This window comes from Pan paniscus, chromosome 2 (genome assembly GCF_029289425.2).
Source record: "Pan paniscus chromosome 2, NHGRI_mPanPan1-v2.0_pri, whole genome shotgun sequence".
In the NCBI taxonomy this organism is placed as follows: domain Eukaryota; kingdom Metazoa; phylum Chordata; class Mammalia; order Primates; family Hominidae; genus Pan; species Pan paniscus.
This window is the reverse complement of record NC_085926.1, coordinates 134,625,690-134,644,447: the sequence shown is the minus strand read 5'-3', so window position 1 is coordinate 134,644,447 and position 18,758 is coordinate 134,625,690. Positions and strand designations below refer to the sequence as shown.

Genomic DNA, 18,758 nt, shown 5'->3' with positions numbered 1-18,758 from the left:
GTGTAATTTTTTTTTTTTTTTGAGATGGAGTCTAGCTCTGTTGCCCAGGCTGAAGTGCAGTGGCACTCACTGCAAGCTCTGCCTCCCGGGTTCATGCCATTCTTCTGCCTCAGCCTCCCGAGTAGCTGGGACTATAGGTGCCCGCCACCACTCGCGGCTAATTTTTTGTATTTTTAGTAGAGACAGGGTTTCACCGTGTTAGCCAGGATGGTCTTGATCTCCTGACCTTGTGATTCGCCCACCTTGGCCTCACCTCCTGACCTCGTGATCCGCCCGCTTCAGCCTCCCGAAGTGCTGGGATTACAGGCGAGAGTCACCGCGCCCGGCCCCATAGTGTAATTCTTAATACCACTTTTATAATGGAACCAAATTATTTAACTTCACCCCTTCTGATCTGTAAGCAATTTATTTCATTTCTTTTGATAAATAATGTAAAAAGAGTGCTCACTTTGGCAGCACATACACTAAAATGGGAACCATATAGGGATTAGCATGGCCTCTGTACTAAGAAAAAAAGAATGTAAAAAGAGTATTAGATATTCAACAAGATTCTAAGATAAGGGGCTTCATTATTTTCGTTTACATATAAAATTAAAATGATTTACTTAGTTCCAAATTGAACTATTTGATTCTGTTATACTGCCTTCAGTATTATTTTTAAATCTATTTCCCTTTTTTATCCAAATTCTGAGCGTTTCTCTTTATTGTGTCCTATCTTGATCTCTTGTCTGTAAGCTTATTATCTTTTTTGAAGACTTTCTCTGACTGCTTTATAAGACTGCAGAAAAATAATCCTTGATTTTCCTGGCAGCTCAGGCGTTCTTGGTTTTATTTGGTTGACCTTTTAGACACTTCCAATGTCTAAGGAAGGAACTGCTGGATTCGGAGATCAATGACTTGGATTCTAATCCAGATTAGTCAATTTATTAGCATCATGTGCTTCTGTAAATTACTTTTACCTCTCTGCGTCACTTGTATTGGTAATAAATAGGTATGTCCGTGTCATCTCAGAGCATATTGGCTAGCAAATGAGCTAATGTTAACAGTGCTCTGTAAACTATGAAATATGAATATAAGTGGTAGTTCTTTTGGGGGGACATTTTGTACATCCACAGATTTCTTTTCTTTTTCTTTTCTTTTTTTTTTTTTTGAGATGGAATCTTGCTCTGTCACCCAGACTGGAGTACAATGGCACAATCTTGGCTCACTGCAACCTCCGCCTCCTGAGTTCTAGTGATTCTCCTGCCTCAACCTCCCGAGTAGCGGGATTACAGGCGCCCGCTATTATGCCCAGCTAATTTTTGTATTTTTAGTAGAGACAGAGTTTTGCCATGTTGGCCAGGCTGGACTTGAACTCCTGACCTCAGGTGATCTGCCTGCCTCGGCCTCCCAAAGTGCTAGTATTACAGGTGTGAGCCACCGTGCTCAGCTCAAGTTGGTTCATTTTAGTTGTGACTGTTATTGAGCTCAGATAGCTTGATAAATCTGTCTTCACTATAGCAGATCTGGGTCAGGACACATTCTCCTGGGACTGTGTTGGAGACAAACTGCCAAATTTAATTTGTTTGAATACTCCTCACCATTGAGTTAATTTGGTTTCAGCTTGATATAATCATTTACAAGATCTGGGTTCTGCTTCCCATGCCACCTATTTTGGATTTTATGTATTTACTTTGTTCATTCCACACAGATGGTTTATCTTGTTTCATTCTTCTTAATTTAATGCTCAGTGTTCACTTAAGATTTTTTTTTTTTTTTGAGACGGAGTTTCGCTCTTGTTGCCCAGGCTGGAGTGCAATGGCACGATCTCAGCTTACCACAACCTCTGCCTCCCGAGTTCCAGCGATTCTCCTACCTCAGCCTTCCGAGTAGCTGGGATTACAAGTATGCACTACCATGCCCAGCGAATTTTATATTTTCACTAGAGATGGGATTTCTCCGTAATGGTCATGCTGGTCTCGAACTCCTGGCCTCAGGTGACCTGCCCGCCTTGGCCTCCCAAAGTGCTGGGATTACAGGCGTGAGCCACCACTCCCGGACTCACTTCAGTTTTAAAAGAGCCACTTGTGGATTGGATTTATCCTTACAAAGTTGAGTGAGATATATATTGCTTCTAGTGCATTCTTGCTTTTGCATCTAGGAAGAGTATGGATTTTTCAGTCCATCCTAGATTGCCCTGTCAAGTATTTAGCTGAAACTTTGGAGCAAGTTACTTTTTTGAGATCGATCCATCCATCCATCCATCCACCCACCCACCCACCTACCCAGCCACCCACCTACCCACCCACGCATCCATCCACCCATCTACCCACTTATCATCCCAGAGGCACCGTAGTGCTGCTGCTCCTTGCTTTTCTGTTTTTCCTTGACAGATACGTTGAGGTATAATTTACATAACATAAAATTCTCCCATTTTAAGTGTACAATTCAGTGATGTTTAGTTAATTTGGAAAACTATGTAGCCAACACTACCTAATTTCAGAATACTTCTATCACCCCCCAAAGAAGAAAATCTGTGCCCATTTGTAGTCATTTCTCATTTTCTAATCTTAGGGTACTACTATTTTCTGTCTCCATAGATATGCTTTTTTTGGGACATTTCATAAAATTGGAATCATTTATATGCTCTTATGTTTGGCTTTTATTTAGCAATGTTTTTGAGGATAATCCATGTTAAGGCATGTTTCAATACTTTCTTGTATTTTGAAGAGTTCTTCATTTTATTAATTTGTTTACTTCATGGACATTTGAGTTTCAAACATTTGGCTGTTGTGAATAATGCTGTGAACATTCCTTTACAAGTCTTGGTGTAGACATATGTTTCATTCCTCTTTGGCAGATACCTAGGATTGGAATTGCTCGGTCATGTAGTAAATTTATGTTTAATATTTTAAGAAACCGCTAAATTGTTTTCCAGAATGGTTGTACTGTTTTGCCCCCTCCCTGCCTGCCTTTTTTTAATTTGAGGTAGAGCCCTGCTCTGTCACCCAGGATGGAGTGCAGTGGCGTGATCTTGGCTCACCGCAACCTCCGTCTCCCAGGTTCAAGTGATTCTCTTGCATCAGCCTCCCGAGTAGCTGGGATTACAGGCCCCCCCCCACCACACTTGGCCAATTTTTTTGTATTCTTAGTAGAAATGGGGTTTCGCCATGTTGGCCAGGCTGGTCTCAAACTCCGGACCTCATGTGATCCACCCACCTTGGCCTCCCAAAGTGCTGGGATTACAGGCATGAGCCACCACGCCTGGCCACCTCTATTTATCCGAATATTTAAGATAACTATTTGATTAGAATTCAGTATCACATGACATTAGCTGTTACCATAGAAGAAGAATCATAGATAGCATCACAGGATTCTATTCCAGCTAGTAAAAAATAATAAAATACAAGTATGTCACATGCAAAAATATAATGTTTAATGATTAAAACCTAGATTTCTACCAGGTGAGCATGATTGCTTGAAAATTTCACTTAAAGACACTCCTTAGAACAGTGTAAAAATGTATTATTAATACTTTATTAAAAAACTTTTAATTATGGAAAATTTCATACAATACAGATGAAGACAAAATAGTTTATTGCCTCCTCACATACTTTTTACCCAGCTTCAAAATTCACTCATTCCAGTTTTGTTTCATCTATACTCATACCTAGACTCTTCTCCCCAATATCGTAAAGATAAATATATTCCCATTATCACATCTAAAGCCTTCCATAATAATTCTTTACTAAGAATTGGTTACTTTTGATTAGTGAGATACAGAAATAAAAATTTCAATTTCTTTTTACCTTTGTTTAAAAATGGAAATATTTTGGAGTGGTTTTTTACAGTAAATACACGAGTCTGTGTGTGTATATGTTTTAAAGAAATCTCTTTAGGGATTTTAGGTCCTGTGCTTTCCTCCCCTTCTATCAGAAAAAAATTATAACAAAATTTTGAGGGTGTGGAGGCTGAGAGGATGTTTTCATTTGGTCCATTTACATGAGAATAAATAGCTTTAGAACATGGGATGAGGTCCAATTTGAATTCATTTTATTACTGCTTTAGAGGAATTATTTCTATCATTTGCATTAGAAATCCAATTGCTTTAAAATTAAATTCTAAATTTTACTTTCTATACGTGATTCCTTGTTTGGATTATGGATCTCACTGGATAGTCTGAGATCCATCATCTCTTTTCTGTGTTGTTTTCTGAAAACTACAATTTTTTTCCATATTAATTAATTTATTGAGACAGAGTTTCACTCTTGTTGCCCAGGCTGGAGTGCAATGGCACGATCTCCGCTCACTGCACCTTCCGCCTCCTGGGTGCAAGTGATTCTCCTGCCTCAGCCTCCCACGTAGCTGAGACTACAGGTGCCTGTCACCACACTTGGGTAATTTTTGTATTTTTAGTAGAAATGGGATTCTGCCGTGTTGGCCAGGCTGGTCTCAAACTCCTGGTCTCAAGTGATCCACCTGCCTCGACCTCCCAAAGTGCTGGGATTACAAGCATGAGCCACCACACCCGACCTCCATATTATTTAGAATTGATTTCTCATTAGTAACAAAATGCTTTTAACACCAAAATCAATAACTGTTTATAGTAAATCTTGGCTTTGATTTTGTTCTATGTCTGATCTATATAGGCAGCTCTGCTTTTTTGAGCCTCAGTCCATATATAAAATAGGGATATTATAATATGATAAGATAATGAGAAGGTTAAGTGTGTGTAGATTTCTTTTGGTGGTGGGAATAGGTGTTGAGGCAGGGTTAACAATACCTTGTGGTTTTATGCAGTATGTATTTACAAAGAAGAGCAAAGAGAAATAGACAAAAACGATTAAGTGTTGCTGTGTACACGTTGCTGTTATAAACCATTTATGTAAATTCCCATTTGATCCCTGTGACAATGATGGTGGTATATGTTGTTGTTATCATTCCAAACCACAATTCGTAATTGTGAAGTAATTTACAGAAGATATATATTGTTATCCTCACTTCATATATGAGGAAACTAGGCTTGGAAAAATATAGTAATTTGCAGAAAGTCTTACAATTAGTTAGTGCAGCTTTAATTGGAAAGTTTATGCTTCTTTCTACCACCGTGGTATACTTTCCACTGTGGGCAGTTGTCTTATCAGGGAGGGAATGCAGTTGTTTTTGCTCTCCTTTTTTAAAGCACTGAAATGTTAGAGGTTACTTTAATAATTGGATTGGTTAGCTAATTAGAATATAGAGTTTTTTGTTTGTTTCTTTTTAAAGAGACAGGGTCTCACTTTAGTTGTCCCGGCTGAAGTGCATTGGTGCCATCATGGCTCACTGCACCTTCAGCCTCCTGGCCTGAAGAGCTCCTCCTGCCTCAGCTTCCCAAAGTGTTGGCATTACAAGCATGAGCCAGCGTGCCTGGCAGGAATGTAGTTCTTTTTTTCTTTTTTTTTTCTTTTTTGAGATGGAGTTTCGCTCTGTCGCCCAGGCTGGAGTGCAGTGGCGTGATCTCGGCTCACTGCAACCGCTGCCTGTAGGGTTCAAATAATTCTACTGTCTCAGCCTCCCGAGTAGCTGGCACTGCAGGCACCCGCCACCATGCCCGGCTAATTTTTGTATTTTTTTTTAGTAGAGGTGGGGTTTCACTATATGTTAGTCAGGCTGGTTTTGAACTTCTGACCTCAGGTGATCCACCCATCTCAGCCTCCCAAAGTGCTGGGATTACAGGTGTGAGCCACTGTGCCCGCCATGACTTAAGTGAGATGAACCATGAAAAGTGAACCATGAAAATTCAATTTATGTTTTTAATTGTTGTTATTATTTTTTGAGATGAAGTCTCTCTCTGTCGCCCACACTGGAGTGCAGTGGCGCCATCGTGGCTCATTGGAACCTCCACCTCCCAAGTTCAAGCAATTCTCTTGCTTCAGCCTGCTGAGTAGCTGGGACTACTGGCATGCACCACTACACTGGCTAATTTTTTTTATTTTTAGTAGAAACAGCGTTTTGCCACGTTGGCCAGGCTGGTCTCGAACTTCTCACCTCAGGTGATCTGCCTGCTTTGGCCTCCCAAAGTGGTGGGATTACAGGCATGAGCCACTGTGCCTGGCCATCATTTCAGTTTATATATATGTTTTATACATACTTAAAAAAAAAAAACTACAGTAGTTATTGATAATGTCTGGTAGATTTTTCCCATTTATTTGCCTTTTGTAAAAACGTTTTTCACAATTCCCTTTTATTGTGAAATAAAACACATAAAGTTAATTAGATATAAATATACTGCTTAAAATTTTTTTTCTTTTTTGAAACGGAGTCTTGTTCTGTCACCAGGCTGGAGTGCAGTGGTGTGATCTCGGCTCACTGCAACCTCTGCCTCCTGGGTTCAAGAAATTCTCCTGCCTCAGCCTCCTAAGTAGTTGGGACTACAGGTGTGTACCACCACGCCTGGCTAATTTTTTGTATTTTTAGTAGAGACGTGGTTTCACTGTGTTAGCCAGGGTGATCTCCATGTCCTGACCTCATGATCCGCCTGCCTTGGCCTCCCAAAGTGTTGGGATAATAGGCGTGAGCCACTGCACCGGGCCTAAATAATTATTATAAACACAAACTAGCCCTGGTGCAGTGGCTCATACCTGTCATCCCAACACTTTGGGAGGCTGTGGCGAAAGGATTACTTGAGCCCTGGAGTTTGAGACTAGCTTGAGTAACATAGCGAGACCCTGCCTCTATTTAAATTAAAAAAAAAAAAAAAAGTTAAAAAACCCCACATACACAAATTTTATCTGGGTCAAGAACCAGAATGTCAGCACCACCGAACTCTCTTACTGTGTGCCCCTTTGTATTTCATACGGTACCCTCCCTTTCCTCTAAAAGAACAATTATCTTGACTTTTATTTTATATACATATATGAAATATATATAATATATATATGAAATATATATAATATATATATATTTGTTGTTTTTTTTTTTTTGAGATGGGGCTTGCTCCTTTGCCCAGGCTGGAGTGCAGTGGCATAATCATGACTCACTGCAGCCTTGACCTCCCAGGTTCAAGTGATCTTGCCATCTCAGTCTCCCAGGTAGCTGAGAATATAGGCATGTGCCACCATGCCCAGCTAATTTATTTTATTTATTTATTTATTTTTATTTTTGAGACGGAGTCTCGCTCTGTCACCCAGGCTGGAGTGCAGTGGCACGATCTTGGCTCACTGCAAGCTCCGCCTCCTGGGTTCATGCCATTCTCCTGCCTCAGCCTCCCAAGTAGCTGGGACTACAGGCGCCCGCCACCATGCCTGGCTAATTTTTTGTATTTTTAGTAGAGACGGGGTTTCATCACGTTAGGCAGGATGGTCTTGATCTCCTGACCTCGTGATCCACCCGCCTCGGCCTCCCAAAACGCTGGGATTACAGGCGTGAGCCACCACGCCCGGCCTAATTTTCTTATTTTTCGTAGAGACGAGTTCTCGGTACGTTGCCAGGATTCTCAGACTCCTAGGTTTAAAAGATCCTCCTGCCTTGGTGACCCAAAGTGCCGAGATTACAAGTGTGAGCTACTGTGCTTGGCCAGTTCTCTTGTTCTTAAAAAATATTTTCACACCCTAAGTCTTTATTGCTAAATACTGTGGTTTGATGTTCTGTTTTTGAGCTTCACATAGATGAAATTACACTTTTTTGGGGGGTAGGGCCTTGCTTTGTTGCTCAGACGGGAGTGCAGGCTCTGTTTCTCAGGCTGGAGTGCAGTGATGCAATCATGGCCCTGGGCAGCCTCCACCTCCTGGGTTCAAGTGGTTCTTCCTGAGCATGAGCCGCCTTGCCCTGCTAATTTTCAATTTTTTGTTCTTTTTTTGTTTTTTTGAGAGAGAGTCTTGCTCTGTTGCCCAGGCTGGAGTGCAACGGCACGATCTTGGCTCACTGCAACCTCTGCCTCCGGGGTTCCGGTGATTCTCCCTGCCTCAGGCACCCGAGTAGCTGGGATTACAGGTGCCTGCCACCATGCCCAGCTAATTTTTGTATTTTTAATAGAGACGAGGTTTCTTCATGTTGGCTAGGGCGGTCTTAAATTCCTGACCTCAGGTAATCTGCCCACTGTGGCCTCCCAAAGCGCTGGGATTAAAGGCTTGAGCCACAGCGCCCAGCCAAGTTATAAATTTTTTGTAGAGACAGGATCTTGCTATATTGCCCAGGCTGGTCTCTAACTCCTGGCCTCAAGTGATTGTCCTGCCTCAGTCTCCTAAAGTGTTGGGATTACAAATGCTAGTTACCGTGCTTCCCCACAGTGTATTTTTTTTTTTTTTTTTTGAGGTGGAGTTTCGCTCTGTTTCCCAGGCTAGAGTGCAGTGGCATGATTTTGGCTCAGTGCAACTTCCACCTCCCGGATTCGAGCGATTCTTCTGCCTCAGCCTCCCGAGTAGCTGGGATTACAGGTACGCACCACCACGCCCGGCTAATTGTTGCATTTTTAGTAGAGTCAGGATTTTACCACGTTGGTTAGACTGGTCTCGAACTCCTGACCTCAAGTGATTGTCCCGCCTTGGCCTCCCAAAGTGCTGGGATTACAGGAGTGAGCCACCATGCTCAGCTGCACACTATTTTTTGTGTCTTGCTTCCTTGGCTCAGCATTGTTTGTGAGATTCATCCATGTTGTGGGACCTGTAGTTCATTTTTAGGAACTATATACTTGTGTGATTACGCCACATTTATCCATTCTATTCTTGATGGATATTACATTATTTTTAGTTTGGGACCATTGTAAGTATTACTGCTGAGAACACTCTTGTGGTTTTGTTTTGAGACGGAGTTTTGCTTTTGTTGCCCTGCCTGGAGTGCAGTGGTGCAATCTTGGCTCACTGCAACCTCCGCCTCCCGGGTTCCAAGTGATTCTCCTGCCTCAGCCTCCTGAGTAGCTGGGATAACAGGCACCCGCCACTGTGCCTGGCTAATTTTTGTATTTTTCGTAGAGATGAAGTTTCGCCATGTTGGCCAGGCTGGTCTCAAACTCCTGACCTCAGGTGATCCACCTGCCTCAGCCTCCCAGAGTGCTGGGATTACAGGCATGAGCCACTGTGCCCAGCCTCATATGTGTTTTTTAATGCACATGTGAAGCCATTTCTGTTGGATATATATCTAAGATCGAAATCTCTTGGTCATAAGGTATGTTGTTAGTAGAAAAGGCCAAATTGTTTTCCAGAGTGGTTTTACTAAACTTTTCTTCCAACAGCAGCATGTGAGAATTCCCTTTTATATTCTCCTGAGTGCACATTATTGCCAATCTTTTAAAATTGTAGCCATTTTTGATGGCTTTAATTTGCACTATCTCTGGCTACTAATGAGTTTGAGCATCTCAGTGCTGACCATTTTGATGTCCTATTCTGTAAAGTGATTGTTCTCATCACTTATCTATTTTTATTTTTAATTAATGCATATTTTGATTCATAGGAGCTTTTTATATATTCTTAATATAAGGCATTTGTCAGTTTAAGTAGGTTACTTATGTCTTCTCCCATTCTGTAGTTTGCTTGTGGTGCCTTTTTATATGGTATCTTTTGGTGCAGAAAAGTTCTCTGTAGGCTGGGTGCGGTGGCTCACACCTGTAATCCCAGCACTTTTGGAGGCCGAGGCAGTTGGATCATGAGGTCAGGAGATCGAGACCATCCTGGCTAATGTGATGAAATTCTGTCTCTACTAAAATACAAAAAATTAGCTGGGTGTGGTGGCGTGCGCCTGTAGTCCCAGTTACTCAGGAGGCTGAGGCAGGGGAATCGCTTGAATTGGGTAGGCGGAGGTTGCAGTGAGCCGAGATCATGCCACTGCATTCCAGCCTGGCGACAGAGCAAGAGTCCATCTCAAAAACAAACAAACAAAAAAAGTTATCTGAATAGGTACATACGTCAGGTTTTTTTCCGTTAAACAGTGCTTTTCTGTGTTCTGTTTTAAAATTTTTTTTCTTCCTTGGAGGTAATGGAGTTATTCACATCATCTATAAACTTTTATTTACTTCTCTCATTTAGATACGTAATATGTAATTCACCTGGAATAGATTTTTGTGTGTGTGTAGTTTTTAGGTCAAGTTTTATTTTTTTTCAAATGGATATCCAGTTGTTCCAGCACCATTTATGAATAAACAAACAAAAAAACTTTTGCCATCACTCTGGAGTGTTGTGTTTTCATAAGTCATGTCCATAGATGCATGCTATGTGTCTGGGCCTTTATCCTGTTACATTAGTCTGTCTAGCCTTGTACCAATATCACTGCCTCATTTATTGAGCTTAATAAAATAAATCTAAATATCCTGTAGAATAAGTCTCCTTTTTTTTTCCTTGAAACATGCTCTCGCTCTGTTTCCCAGGCTGGCGTGCAGTAGCGTGATAACAGTGTACTGTAGCCTTGACCTCCTGGGCTTATACGATCCTCCTATCTCAGCCTCCCGAGTAGCTGGGACCGTAGGTGTGAGCCACCATGCCTGGCTAATTTTTAAAATTATTTGTAGAGACGAGAGCTCCCTATGTTACTCAGGCTGCCCAGCTTGTTCTTTTTAAAGATTTGCTAGTCTGTTCTTTTGCATTTCCATGTACATTTTAGAATCACTGCATTAATTTCTCCCCCTAAGTAAACAGAGTAACCAACTTAACCTCCAACCAAACCACAGAATCTTTTGGGCTTTTGGTTGGGATTATACTGTTGCCTTAGATCAATTTTGGGATGGGCAGAATTGACATCCTTTATGGTTTTCTAGTTAGAAGTCTTGCATATCTTTTGTTAGATTTATTCTTAGATACTTGATTTTCTTATGCCATAGTAAGTATATATATATATATTTTTCTTTTTGTAAGTGGGATTTCAGAAATTGTCATACTTTAACCAGGAGTTTTATAGCAAAGGTTTTTGTGAAAAATTATATTGTATATAAGTTTAAGTCATTGTCTAAAGCATCTCCAGTATTTATAAAGCCAGAGGGAGTCCAGGATGGTACACAAATAATGCTTCTGATGGTGTCATTTTCCTTTTTGTTTTCAAGCAGGACTGGGTAAAGTATCATATGTTGAAATACAAACACAATAACATGACCATTTCACTTCATTTTTTTTTTTGGTAGGGGGACTTTGGCATTTAGTTTCATTTATGGTTTTAATCTATTCATGAAAGTAGTTGGTTAAATAAAATGGTTTATTTACTATTTTTGAGTTTTAGATTTTTCTTCTTGGCAAACTTTATTTTTGGTTAGGTAGTTTCTTCACTCGATGGTTGGAATGGGGGAGGGGCTATAATTAAACCAACATCGAAGTGAAATACAGTATGCACATTGCAATCTTGTTTCAGTGGAAGTGAAGTAAAAAGACTTGAAATTCTGGTACTATGGAAAAGAAGCAAAGTACCGGGTAGGCTTAATACTGCATAGTGTTGTGTGTGAGAGAGACAGAAAAATGCTTATTTCTGAATACTTGAACCGGAGCTTTGGAATTGGAGCACTGTAATAGAGAGGAAGAAAAGGATCAGAATACAGGGAAAATGAAATAGCATGGAGAAGAGAATGATAAAACAAAATTTTAACAGCTTAGTTCCTGGAAAACCATTATAAAATAAGACTGTATTACTGTGTGAAAGTTGATAAGCATTTTTATAAAAACTTAATGTTGGAATTGTGTTTGGGTGAACTTTTCTGGGTCTTAAGGACAGGTTATCCAGAAAGGAAGGAAGAAGAACAAAAACCCCAGCATGTTTCCAGGGGTATATGTAGCCCCCCAAAAATGCTGTTGTATTGTTTTATGAATAAAGTCTGATACTTATCTGGAGTTCCCAATCCCTCCTCCCCACCTTTTAAAAATTTATTTTATTTTATTTTATTTTTTGAGATGGGGTCTCACTCTGTTGCCCAGGCTGGAGTGCAGTGTTGCAATTTTGGCTGACTGAAACCTCTGCCTCCTGGGTTCAAGCGATTCTCATGCCTTAGCCTTCCCAGTAGCTGGGATTACAGGTGTGTGCCCCCATGCCCAGCTAATTTTTGTATTTTTAGTGGAGATGAGGTTTCACCATGTTGGCCAGGCTGGTCTCCAACTCTTGACTTCAGGTGATCCACACACTTTGGCCTCCCAAAGTGCTGGGATTACAGGCATGAGCCACCGTGTCTGGCCCCGCACCTTCTTTCTTTAGAGAGAGGGTCTTGTTCTGTTGCCCAGGCTGGAATGAGGTGGCTTGGTTATAACTTACTGTAGCCTTGAACTCCTGGGATCAAGTGATCTTCCTACCTCAGTTTGCCTAGTAGCCGGGACAACGGGTGTATGCCACCATGCCTAGCTAATTTTATTTTATTTTTTTAGAGATGGGTCTCATGATGTTGCCCAGGCTGGTCTTGAACTCCTGACCTCAAGCAGTCCTCCTGCCTCGACCTCCCAAATTGCTGTGATTATAGGAGTGAGCTGGGCCCCTTCATTGATTAGAGAAAAATTCACCAAAACTCAGAAATAACTGGAGTTCTTCTATGTAAATGATATGGTAACCTGCTTTCCTATATAATAAATTTGTCTTCATTTAAGTTAATTATAAATTAGGCAGCCTGGGCAACATAATGAGACCCTGTCTTTTTTTGTTTTCTTTTGAGACAGAGTCTCGCTCTGTCGCCCAGGCTGGAGTGCAGTGGCATGATCTCGGCTCACTGCAGCCTCCACCTCTCGGGTTCATGTGAATCTCCTGCCTCAGCCTCCTGAGTAGCTGGGACTACAGGCATGCGCCAGCACATCCAGCTAATTCTTTTATTTTTAGCAGAGACAGGGTTTCACCATGTTGGTCAGGCTGGTCTTGAACCCCTGACCTCATGTGATCCGCCCATCTCAGCCTCCCAAAGTGGTGGGATTACAGATGTGAACCACCGCACCTGGCTGAGACCCTGTCTTTAAAAAAAAAAAAAGCCAGCTGCAGTGGTACATGCCTGTGGTCCAACTACTTGGGAGGCTGAGGTGGGAGGGTTGATTCAGCCTCGAAGGTTGAGGCTGCAGTGAGCTGTGATTGTGCCACTGTACCCCAACTTAAATAATTGTCAGGATTTACTACGTGTTACAAAACTTCCATGACTTTTAACTATAACTTGTTGACGAATGGGATGGGAGGGGTGAAACTAAGCACCTAACAATTTTAAGTAGCTATATAATAGTAATACCAACATAGTAAGCCTTGAAACTGTTTATTTCATATTAGTGTTTGATACTTCATACTGGCTTTCCAGTATTGAGTCTTTTTTTATTGAGATGAAATTCACATAACATATATTTAACCATTTTGAAGTATACCATTTAGTGTCATTTAGTGCAATTGTGTTGTTGTGCAGTCATCTCTAGTTTCAAAATGTTTTCATTATACCAAAAGAGCATCTCATATCCGTAAGTAATAACTTCCTATTTCCTTGACACCCTCCCCCCAGTCTCCTGGCAATCACTAATATGCTTTCTATCTCTATGGATTTGCTTATTTATTATATTTCTTATAAATAAAATTATATAATATTTGGCTTCTTTTACTTAGTGTCATGTTTTCAATGTTTATCGAAGTTATAGCATATATTAGTACTTACTTTTTATGGCTAAATAACATTCAATTGTATGTATATACCACATTTATTTCTTAGTTCATTTGTTGATGCACCTTTTGGCTATTATGAATAATGCTGCTATTAACATTTATGTACAAATTGCTGTGTGGATATATATTTTAATTTTTCTTGGGTGTATACCTAGAAGTGGAATTTCTGGATCATGTGGTAATTCTGTTTATCTTTTTGAGAAACGCCAAATTGTTCTCGACAGTGGCTGGCATCATTTTACATTTCTACTAGCAATGTATGAGAGTTCCTATTCCTTCACATCCTTGCTAACACTTGCTGTTTTCCTTTTTTTTAAAAAAATATAGCCGCCTGCTATTGTTTGAATATGATTTGTTTGTACCACCAAAACTCATGTTGAAATTTGATCCCCAGTGTGGTGATATTGGGAGGTGGGACCTATTGGGAGGTATTTGGGTTATGAGGGCAGATCCTTCACGAATTGCTGGTGCTGTTCTCACTGTAGTGAGTGAATTCTTGCTTTCTAGAGACTGTATTAATTCTTGAGGGAATGGATTAATTCCTGCAAGAGTGTGTTGTTGTAAAGCCGCGACATCCCTCACACTTTCCCCTCTTTGCATGTGTCCACTTCCCCATTGACCTTTTCTGCCATGTTGTAAAGTAGCACAAAAGCTGTCGCCAGAAGCTAGGGCCATGCCCTTGAACCCTTGAACTTCTCAGGCTGCAGAACCATGAACGAAATAAACTTCTTTTCGTTATAAATTACCAGTCAGGTATTCTGTTATAAGCAACACAAAATGGACTAATACCCTATTCTAAAGTTTGTAAAGTAGTATCTTTTTGTGGTTTTGACTTGCATTCTTTTAATGACCGATGAAGTTGAACATTTTTTCATGTGCTTGTTGGCCATTCGTTTATCTTCTTTGGAAAAATGTCTTTTCAAGTCCTTTGCCCATTTGTAAATTGGATTGTTTGTCTTTTGTTGTTGAGTTATAAGAGTTCTTTATGTAGTCTGGATACTGGACCCGTAAGTATTTTCTCTCATTTTGTGAGTTGTCTTTTAACTTTCTTGATAATGTCCTTTGATGCACAAAGCTTTTAAGTTTGACAAGGTCCAGTTTATATAATTTTTCTTTAGGTACATGGACTTTTGGTGTCATGTAAGAAACCATTTCCAAATTCAGTGGAGTAGGTTACTTCTATGTTTTCTCTTAAGAGTTTATAAGAGCTTATAATTTTAGCCTTTATATTTAGGCCACTGATCCATTTTGATTTAATTTTTAGTATGGCGTGAGGTAAGGGTCCAACTTCATTCTTTTGCTTGTGGGTATCACATTATCCCAATACCATTTGTTGAAGAGACTATTTCTTCCCCATTGAATTGTCGTGTACCCTTGTAAAAAAATCAATTGACCATAGAGTGTATTTTTGAACTCTCATTCTATTCCATTGGTCTATATTTCTGTCCTTAGGCGAATACCACACTGTTTTGACTCCCTTGGCTTTGTAGTAAATTTGAAATTGGAAAGTTTTAGTCTCAAATTTTACTGTGCTTTTTCAATATTATTTTGACTGTTTGGGACCCCTTGCAATTCTGTATGAGTTTGAGGATTGGACTTTCCATTTTTGCAAAAAAGTCCATTGGAATTTTGATAGGGGTTGCACCGAATCTGTACGTTGTTTTGGAGAGTATTGCCATTTTAACAATATTAAATGATCTAATCGGGGAATGTTAGATGTCTTTCCATTTAATTAAGTCTTAATTTCTTTTAACAGTGTTTTATAGTTCTCTGCAAATCTTTCACCTTCTTGGTTAAATTTATTTTTAGATATTTTAATTTTTGGAGGTTATCATAAATTTGTTTTCTTTCCTTTCTGGATTATTATGTGTAGGAACACAACTGATTTTTGTATATTGATCTTATACCCTGCAACTTTGCTCAATTTTTTTATCAGTTTAGTGGGGATTTTTTGTTGATTCTTTGGAATATTTTATATATAGGATTGTGTCATGTGCGACTAGAGATAGTTACACTTCATCCTTTCCAATATGAATGCCTTTAAATTCTTTTCTCGCCTGGCTAGCAGTGTTGAAAGTGGGCATTCTTGTCTTATTTCTGATGTTAGAGGGACAGCTTTTAGTTATTCACCATTGAGTATGATGTTAACTGTAGGCTTTTCATAAATGCATCTTATCACGTTAAGCTCCCTTTTATTGCTGGTTTCCTGTTTGTTTATTTCTGAGACAGGGTCTCACTCTGTCTTCCAGACTGGAGTGCAGTGGCATGATCATGGCTTATGGTAGCCTTGATCTCCTGTGCCCAAGTGATCCTCCCCCTTCAGCCTCTGGAGTAACTGGGACCACAAGTATGCACAACCATTCCTGGCTAATTAAAAAAAAGTTTTTTGTTTTTGTTTTTGTTTTTGTAGAGACATGGTCTTGCTGTCTTGCCCAGGCTGTTGTTGAACTCCTGGGCTCAAGTGATCCTCCCACCTTGGCCTCGCGGTATGCTGGGATTATAGGCATGAGCCATTGTGCCTGGCCATTTGTTTGTTTTTTAGCGTGATGATATGTTGTATTAGTTCATTCTCACACTGCTAATAAAGACAAACCTGAGACTGGGTAATTTATAAAGGAAAGAAGTTTAATTGACTCAATTCCAAATGGCTGGGGATGCTTTAGAATCATGGCAGAAGACAAAGGAGGAGTAAACTCACATCTGACATGGCAATAGGCAAAGAGAGCATGTGCAGGAAAGCTCTTCTTTATAAAACCATCAGATCTCATGAGACTTATATTCATTATCACGAGAACAGCATGGGAAAGACCCACCCCCATGATTCAATTACCTCCCATCTTTCCTTCCTACAATACATGGAAATTATGGGAGCTACAATACAATACGTGGGAATTATGGGAGCTACAATTCAGGATCTGGGTGGGGACACAGCAAAACAATATCATACGTTGAACTTTGTTAAGAGTGTGTGTGTGTGTGTGTGTGTGTGTGTGTGTGTGTGTATTTGATGATCATGTGATATTTTTCCTTCTGTTAATATCATGTATTACATTGATTGATTTTCTTATGATAAACCATCCTTCATTCTTGGGCTAAATCTTACTTGTTCATGGTGTATAGCTGGGATTATAGGCGCATGCCACCATGCGCAGCTAATTTTTTGTATTTTTTAGTAGAGATGGGGTTTCACTGTGTTGGCCAGGCTGGTCTCGAACTCCTGACCTTGTGATCCGCCCACCTTGGCCTCCCAAAGTGCTGGGATTACAGGCATGAGCCACTGCACCTGGCCAGGTTTTTAAATTTTCTTAATGATCTTCTGTCTAGATGTTTTAGCCATTATTGAAAGTGAAGTTTTATTATTGTTATATTGAAGTTTATTATATATTGAAGTTTATTGTTAGGTATTATTGTTGAACTATTTCTACTTTTAGTTCTCTCAGTGTTTGCACATAATTTTGGGGCTCCATTGTTTTGTGTGTAATTGTTATATCTTCTTAATGAATTAACCCTTTTATCACTATGCATTCTTCTTTATCTTTTTTTTTTTTTTTTTTTTTTTTTTTGAGACAGGGACTCACTCTTCACCCAGGCTGGAGTGCAGTGACATGATCTCAGCTCACTGCAACCCCCCAGGCTCAAGCGATTCTCTCACCTCAGCTTTCTGAGTAGTTGGGACTACAGATGCATGCCACCATGCCTGGCTAATTTTCTGTATTTTTGGTAGAGACGGGGTTTTGTTATGTTTCCCAGGTTGGTCTGGAACCCCTGAGCTCAAGTGATCTGCCTGCCTGGGCCTCCCAAAGTGCTGGGATTACAGGCATGAGCCACTACTCCCGGCCATTCTTTGTCTTTTGTAACAACTTTTGACTTATAATCTGTTTTGTCTGCTATCAGTTTTGCTGCCCTTCCTCTCTTTTGGTTACTGTTTGCATGATATAAATAATTCCATCCTTTTATTTTAAGTTATATGTGTCTTTGAGGCTAAAGTGAATCTCTTTTAACTAGCATATAGTTGCATCTTTAAAAAAATCATGCCTGGGCTCATTGGCTCACGCCTGTAATCCCAGTACTTTGGGAGGCCAAGTCAGGCGGATCACCTGAGGTCAGGAGTTCGAGACTAGCCTGGCCAACATGGTGAAACCCTGTCTCTACTAAAAATACAAAAAGTAGCCAGGTGTCGTGGTGCACTCCTGTAATCGCAGCTACTTGGGAGGCTGAGGCAGGAGAATCACTTGAACCTGGGAGGCAGAGGTTGCAGTGAGCCGAGATCGCACCACTGCACTCCAGCCTGGGCGACAGAGTGAGACTCCATCTCAAAAAAAAAAAAAAAAAAAAATCATTTATGCCAATCTGTGTTTTTTTGTTTGTTAGTTTTTGAGATGGAGTCTTACTCTGTCACCCAGCCTGGAGTGCAGTGACACAGTCTTGGCCCACTGCAACCTCCGCCTCCCAGGTTCAAGCGATTTTCCTGCTTCAGCCTCCTGAGTAGCTGGGACTATAGGTGTGTACCACCATGCCTGGCTAATTATTTTGTATTTTTAGTAGAGACCAGGTTTCACCATGTTGGCCAGGCTGGTCTTGAACTCCTGCCCTCAGGTGATCCACCTGCTTCAGCCTCCCAAAGTGCTGGGATTCCAGGTATAAGCCACTGAGCCCAGCCCCAGTCTACGTTTTTTAATTGTCGATTTTAAGCTGTTTACATTTAAAGTAATTGCTGATAAGGAAGAACTCTTGCCACTTTGCTATTTGTGTGTGGTCACTGAAGCCTATGTTCTGTTATCTTCGTGGTCAGCTAGTGACCTGTCAGATGCTTGAGTGTCTGAATCCAGTAAAGAAAAAAAGTTTTCTGTGTTTTATGTTTACTGAGCAATGCCGCTCAATAAATCACTTTAGCTCAATGGGATTGAAACAGTGGTCAGCCTCCATGCAGGTCCCTTAGTGATCCACCAGGCAGATAAAAACACACAACCCCAATTTTTGAACAAGGCACTTATTGTCCACCCTGACACCAGCAAGCTGAATCAGAAAGGTGGGCTGCTGTCCTGATAAGTGCTTGCCTCCTAGCTGGTGAATGGGGGATGGTAGCTGCTACATGGAATATAGAAATTCACCAGTGTTAACCAATGACTTTCTTCATCCTGCCCACTCATGGACACTATAAGTGTTTGACTAGACTTTTAGAGTTCTGGCATAGTTGATTTCTTGTAGTTCTTGCCAGC

The 18,758-nt window shown here is 40.5% G+C and overlaps 1 protein-coding gene and 1 non-coding gene across 2 annotated transcripts in view; both read left to right on the top strand.

Moving 5' to 3' along the window:
- Nucleotides 1-18,758, top strand: part of STAG1 (STAG1 cohesin complex component) — a 407,390-nt gene that overhangs the window by 28,575 nt on the left and 360,057 nt on the right. The gene's annotated exons all lie outside the window — the stretch shown is intronic.
- On the top strand, nt 441-542 carry LOC112439421 (U6 spliceosomal RNA). The gene has a single exon (XR_003027704.1). It is a non-coding gene; the product is annotated as a U6 spliceosomal RNA (small nuclear RNA).